We start from the raw sequence: 5,931 nt of genomic DNA on the forward strand, positions 1-5,931 counted from the left end.
AGAAGTCCCAACAGAAGAGGACTCATACTCACATTTCAACGAGTCTCTCTACCTGGCACTTTTCATAAGCTAAGAGGGTTGCAGGAATGGTGATGATATCACCATTCTGTGATCTGAAAACTGGAGTAGGGAGATGACCTCCTGCAAGATGAGATGCCTTGGAAGACTATAGGTGAGTGCTAGATTCCGTGCCTCCTTATGACTGATCTTCCTGTTGTACTGCACTGTGTTAAACATATACATGAAAAAGGAATTAAAATCATAAAATGATATCATAGCATTTCAGCAGATATACATTTCTAAGAGGTCTGTGCTAATATTGTTTTAATTGACTTGATATTAAAATGAAAATTGAGGTTAATGAATTGCTTCTTTAGAAATCTAGATAATGTCTGATTTATTCAATAAAATAATGCTTATGCCAATGCAGTGGCTATGTGCCTGTAATCTGCTCAGGAGGCTGAGGCAGGAGGATTGTGGGTTTGAGGCCAAGCTGGGCAATTTATTGAGACTCTATCTCAACACATAAAATGGCTGGGGAATCAGAATCACAGCGGACTTCTCAACACAAACCAATAAGTCAGGAAATCTTGGAATGAAGTTTTTTTTTGTATTAAACTCTTTTATTGGTACATTGTAGGTATACAGCACAATTACCTTTCTCATTGGGAATTGTACCTTTACATAATGCATCTTGGTTCTTATTTTTTCCCCATTCCTAGCCCTCCCTTCACCCCCTCCACCCTTCCCTATTTACAAAGACTTTATTTCCATTTTTTCCATTTCTCAGCATTTTTCCTTTCCCTTCTTTCCTTTCCCCTGCCCCTCCCACTACCTCTACCCTTTGGACCTTTTCTTCCTATTTTACATTATTGATTATTCATTCTAATCATTGGTACATCTTAGGTATACAATATAATGACATTCATCATTGGAAGTTTGCACCTTTACATAGTCTCTCTTGGTTCTTATTTTTCACCCTTGCCCAGCCCTCTCTTCAACCCCTCCATTCCTCCCTATTTACAAAGATTTTGGTCCTATTTTTCCATTTTCTCATATTAATCCCATTCCCTTCTATCCTTTCCCCTAGCCCTCCCACTTCCTTCCCCTTTGCCCCTTTTCTTCCTATTTCACATGACCTATTATACATTTAGTCCTTATTTACACTTTCAGTTTCTCACACCAGAGAAACTATTTGGTATTTACACATGTGTGTCCTATTTATTTCACTTAAGAGTATTGCCTCAGTGTGCATCCACTTAGCCATAAATGTCTCTAATTTCTCATTTTTTATGGCTGAGTAGTACTCCATTTTATAACAAAAACACATTTTCTTTATCCAGTCTCCAGTTGATGGGCATTTGGGCTGTTTCCAAGTTTTAGCTATTACAAACTGCGCTGCTATGGACATGGGCGCACATATATCACTGTGGTATGATTCTTTTAATTCTTTGGGGAAGATCCCCAGCAATGGAATAGCGGGGTCAAATGGGACGTCCAGTCCTAGTTCTTTGAGGTATCTCCATACTGATTTCCACAGTGGTTGCACCAGTCTACACTCCCACCAGCAGTGGAGCAGGGTTCTTCTTTCCCCACAGCCCCTCCAGCATTTGTTATTGGTTGATTTCATGATAGCAGCCATTCTTTCTGGAGTGAAGTGAAATCTCAGTGTTGTTTTCATTTGCATCTCTCGAATGACCAGTGATGTTGAACATTTTTTCATGTATTTATTTGCTCTTTCTACTTCTTCGTCTGAGAAATGTCTGTTCATTTCAGATGCCCAGTTTTGGATTGGGTCTTTAAATTTGGGAGATCTGATCTTTTTAAGTTCTTTATAGATTCGAGATAGTAGACCTTTGTCTGAGGAAGAGCAGGTGAAAACTTTTTCCCACATTGTGGGTTGTCTCTTCACACTGCTGGTGGTTTCTCTTGCTGTGCAGAAGCCTTTTAATAAGAAGAGATCCCCTTTGTTGATTGTTTGTGCTAGTTCACGGGCAACTGAGGTTTTGTTCATAAAATCTTTTCCTACACCGATGTCTTCAAGGGTTCTACCTAACCTCTGTTCCAACTGGTTCAGAGTTTCTATTTTAATATTTAGATCTTTAATCCATTTTGATTTCAGTTTAGTGCATGGTGAGAGAAACAGGTCTAGTTTTAATCTATGGCAAGTTGAAGCCCAATTTTTCCAGCACCATTTATTAAAGAGGCTATCTTTCCTCCAGTGAGGGTGTTTGGCTCCTTTATCAAAGATAAGATAGCTGAGTGTGTCTGGCGTTGTTTCTGCATCTTCTAATCTGTTCCACTGGTCCTCAGGACTGTTTTTTTGCCAGTACCATGCTGTTTTTATCACAGTAGCTTTGTAGTAGAGTTTCAGGTTGGGGATTGTGATACCCCCTGCCATGTCTCTGTTACCTAGAATTGCTTTCGCTATTCTGGGTCTCTTCTTGTTCCAAATGAATTTTTGCATTGTTTTCTCTAGGTCTATGAAGTATGTTGCTGGGATCTCAATTGGAATTGCATTAAATCTATATAGCGGTTTTGGAAGTATGGCCATTTTCACTATATTAATCCCTCCTACCCAGGAGCAGGGGATGCCTGTCCATTTTCTGATATCATCTTCAATCTCTCTTTTCAGAGTGCCATAGTTTTCAGAGGAGAGGTCTTTGATTTCTTTCGTTAGGATGATTCCTAGGTATTTCAGTTTTTGGATGCTATTGTGAAAGGAATTATTTGCCCTATTTCTGTCTCAGTGAGTCTGTCATTGGTGTAGAGGAAAGCTATTGATTTTTGTGTGTTGACCTTGTAACCAGCTACTTGACTGAATTTGGTTATTAAGTCTAGAAGACTTTTGGTGGAGTTCTTGGGATCTTCTATATAGAGTATCATGTCATCTGCAAATAATGACAATTTGACTTCTTCATTACCTATCTTTATTCCTTTTATTTCTTTCCCTTGTCTAATTGCTGTGGCTAATGTTTCCTGAACTATATTGAACAAGAGTGGTGATAGTGGACATCCTTGTCTTGTTCCTGATTTGAGTGTGAAGGATTTCAGTTTTTGACCATTTAGTATGATATTGGCTGTTGGTTTTTCATAGATGGCTTCTATCAGTTTGAGGTAGAGAGCATCTATTCCAATTTTTTGTAGGGTTTTTATCATAAATGCATGTTGGATTTTGTCAAATGCTTTTTCTGCGTCTATCGAGATAATCATATGGTTTTTGTCCTTGGCTATATTGATATAGTGTATTACATTGATTGATTTTCGTATATTGAACCATCCCTGCATCCCTGGGATGAATCCCACTTGATCAGGGTGTATGATCTTCTCGATGATCTTCTGCATTCTGTTTGCCAGTATCTTATTAAGGATTTTTGCATCTATGTTCATTAGTGAGATTGGCCTATAGTTCTCTTTTTCGGTTGGGTCTTTCTCTGCTTTGGGGATCAAGGTGATGCTTGCTTCCAGGAATGAATTTGGGAGTATTGCTTCCCTTTCAATTTCATTGAAGAGTTTAAACAGTAGTGGCAGCAGTTCCTCTCTAAATGTCTTGTAGAATTCAGCAGTGAAGCCATCAGGGCCCGGGCTTTTCTTAGTTGATAAGTTTTTAATTACATTTTCAATTTCATTGGTTGATATTGGGTTGTTCAGAATTTTTAGGTCTTCTTCGTTCAACTTTGGTAATTCATATGTATCTAGGTATCTGTCCATTTCTTCTGTGTTGTCCATCTTATTGGCGTGTAGGTTCTGGAAGTAGGTATTGATGATCCTCTGGATTTCTGCTGGGTCTGTTGTAATTTCACCCTTTTCATTCCTAATTGGATGGATTTGGGCCTTTTCTTTCCTTTTTCTGACAAGGTTGGCTAAGGGTTTGTCAATTTTGTTGATTCTTTCAAAGAACCAACTCTTGGCCTCCTTGATTTTTTGTATCATTCTCTTAGTCTCCATTGCATTGATTTCTCCTCTGATCTTTATAATTTCCTCCCTTGTGTGAGCTTTGGGGTTGTCCTGCTCTTCTTTTTCTAGAAGCTTGAGGTTCAGCATGAGGTTGTTTAATTGGGCTCGTTCTGTTTTCCTAATATGCGTATTCACTGCTATGAATTTCCCTCGTAAGACTGCTTTCATTGTGTCCCATAGATTCTGATATGTTGTATTGTCATTGTCATTTAATTGAAGGAACTGTCTGATTTCTTCTTTAATTTCCTGTGTGACCCATTGGTTATTCAGAAGTGTGTTGTTCAATTTCCACATGTTTATGAAATTTTTTGAGTTTCTTTTGCTATGGATCTCCAATTTCATTGCACTATGGTCTGATAATATACAGGGGATAACTTCAATTCCTTTGCACTTACTTAAACATGTTCTGTGTGTGAGTATGTGGTCTATTTTTGAGAATGACCCATGTGCAGCTGAGAAGAATGTGTATTCTGATTTTGTGGGGTGGAAGACTCTGTAAACATCTGTTAAATTCATTTGTTCAAGAGTTCGATTGAGTTCTAGTATTTCTTTACTTATTTTTAGTCTAGTTGATCTATCTATGTGTGACAGTGGGGTGTTGAGGTCCCCCACTACAATTGTATTAGTGCACATATGACTTTCCATGTCCATTAGTATTTGTTTTATATAGTTGGGTGCAGTAGTGTTTGGTGCATAGATATTTATGATTGTCATCTCTTCCTCTTGGATTCTTCCCTTTACAAGGATATAGTGTCCTTCTTCATCTCTCTTAATCAGTGTTGGTTTGAAATCTACTTGATCTGCCAAGAGGATAGCTACTCCTGCTTTTTTTTGGGTTCCTGTCACATGGAGTATTGTTTTCCACCCTTTAACTTTCAGTCTATGAGTTTCCCTTTGAATGAAGTGTGTTTCTTGTACGCAGCATATTGTTGGATTTTGTTTCTTGACCCATTCTGCCAGTCTATTTCTTTTGATTGGTGAATTGAGACCATTAACATTGATGGTTATAACTGAAACGTATTGACTTGTCTTTGCCATGACTTTTTCTTTTTGTTGGGTTCTCCCCCTTTACCTTTAATTTCTTGTCATGCCAGATGGGTTCATTCTGCTTTGCTTCCTGGGGTTGTGATCCTCATTGTCTGTTCCTAGGATATTGTGTAAAATTCTTTGGAGTGCTGGTTTGGTATTCACAAAGTTCCTAAGGTGCTCTTTGTCATGAAAGTCTCTTATTTCTCCATCCATTTTGAAAGATAGTTTTGCAGGGTACATCAATCTGGGTTGGAGGCTGTTTTCTTTTAGGGCTTGGAATATGTCACTCCAAGCTCTTCTTGCCTGATGGTTTGTGTTGAGAAGTCTGCTGTGATTCTGATGGGCTTGCCTTTGTATGTGATTTATTTCTTTTCTCTGACTGCTTGTAGAACTTTATTCTTCTGTTGTGTTTCTGGAATCTTAACAATTATATGCCTATGCATAGGTTTTTTTTGATTAAGGCTATTTGGAGTCCTATATGCCTCACTTACCTGTATGTCAAGCTCTTTTCCCCTGCTTGGGAAGTTTTCTGCCATTATTTCTGTGAAGAGATTTTTTATGTCATTTCCACTGTCTCCTGTTTCTTCATTGAGCCCAATCAGTCTTATGTTATTCTTCTTTGCATCATCTAGCAGCTGCTGGATTGATTTCTCATGTTCCCTTATAATTTTGAAGCAAGTTTTCTTTTCCTGGTCACTAATTGCAATCTTATCTTCTATATGTGAAATTCTGTCCTCACATTGGCTCATTCTGCTGTGTAGACTTTCAGTGGAGTTTTTCATCTCCTGGAAATCTATTTGCATCTGTATAATGGATTCCATTTGTTTCTTAAGTTGGGATTCCATCATGTTCCTGAGCTCCTCTCTAGATTTATTGATCATGTCTTGCACTAGGGCACAATTTCTCCTGTTATCTGAGAAATTATTTCTGATTTCATTTTTTCCA

At 38.2% G+C, this 5,931-nt stretch overlaps 1 protein-coding gene across 2 annotated transcripts in view; it reads left to right on the forward strand.

Moving 5' to 3' along the window:
• Positions 1 to 5,931, forward strand: part of Crybg1 (crystallin beta-gamma domain containing 1) — a 244,754-nt gene that overhangs the window by 60,952 nt on the left and 177,871 nt on the right. The window lies entirely within an intron of this gene.

The sequence above is a fragment of the Heterocephalus glaber genome, unplaced genomic scaffold (genome assembly GCF_053883595.1).
Source record: "Heterocephalus glaber isolate CG9 unplaced genomic scaffold, H.glaber_assembly_v1.0 deba00000942, whole genome shotgun sequence".
NCBI lineage: Eukaryota > Metazoa > Chordata > Mammalia > Rodentia > Bathyergidae > Heterocephalus > Heterocephalus glaber.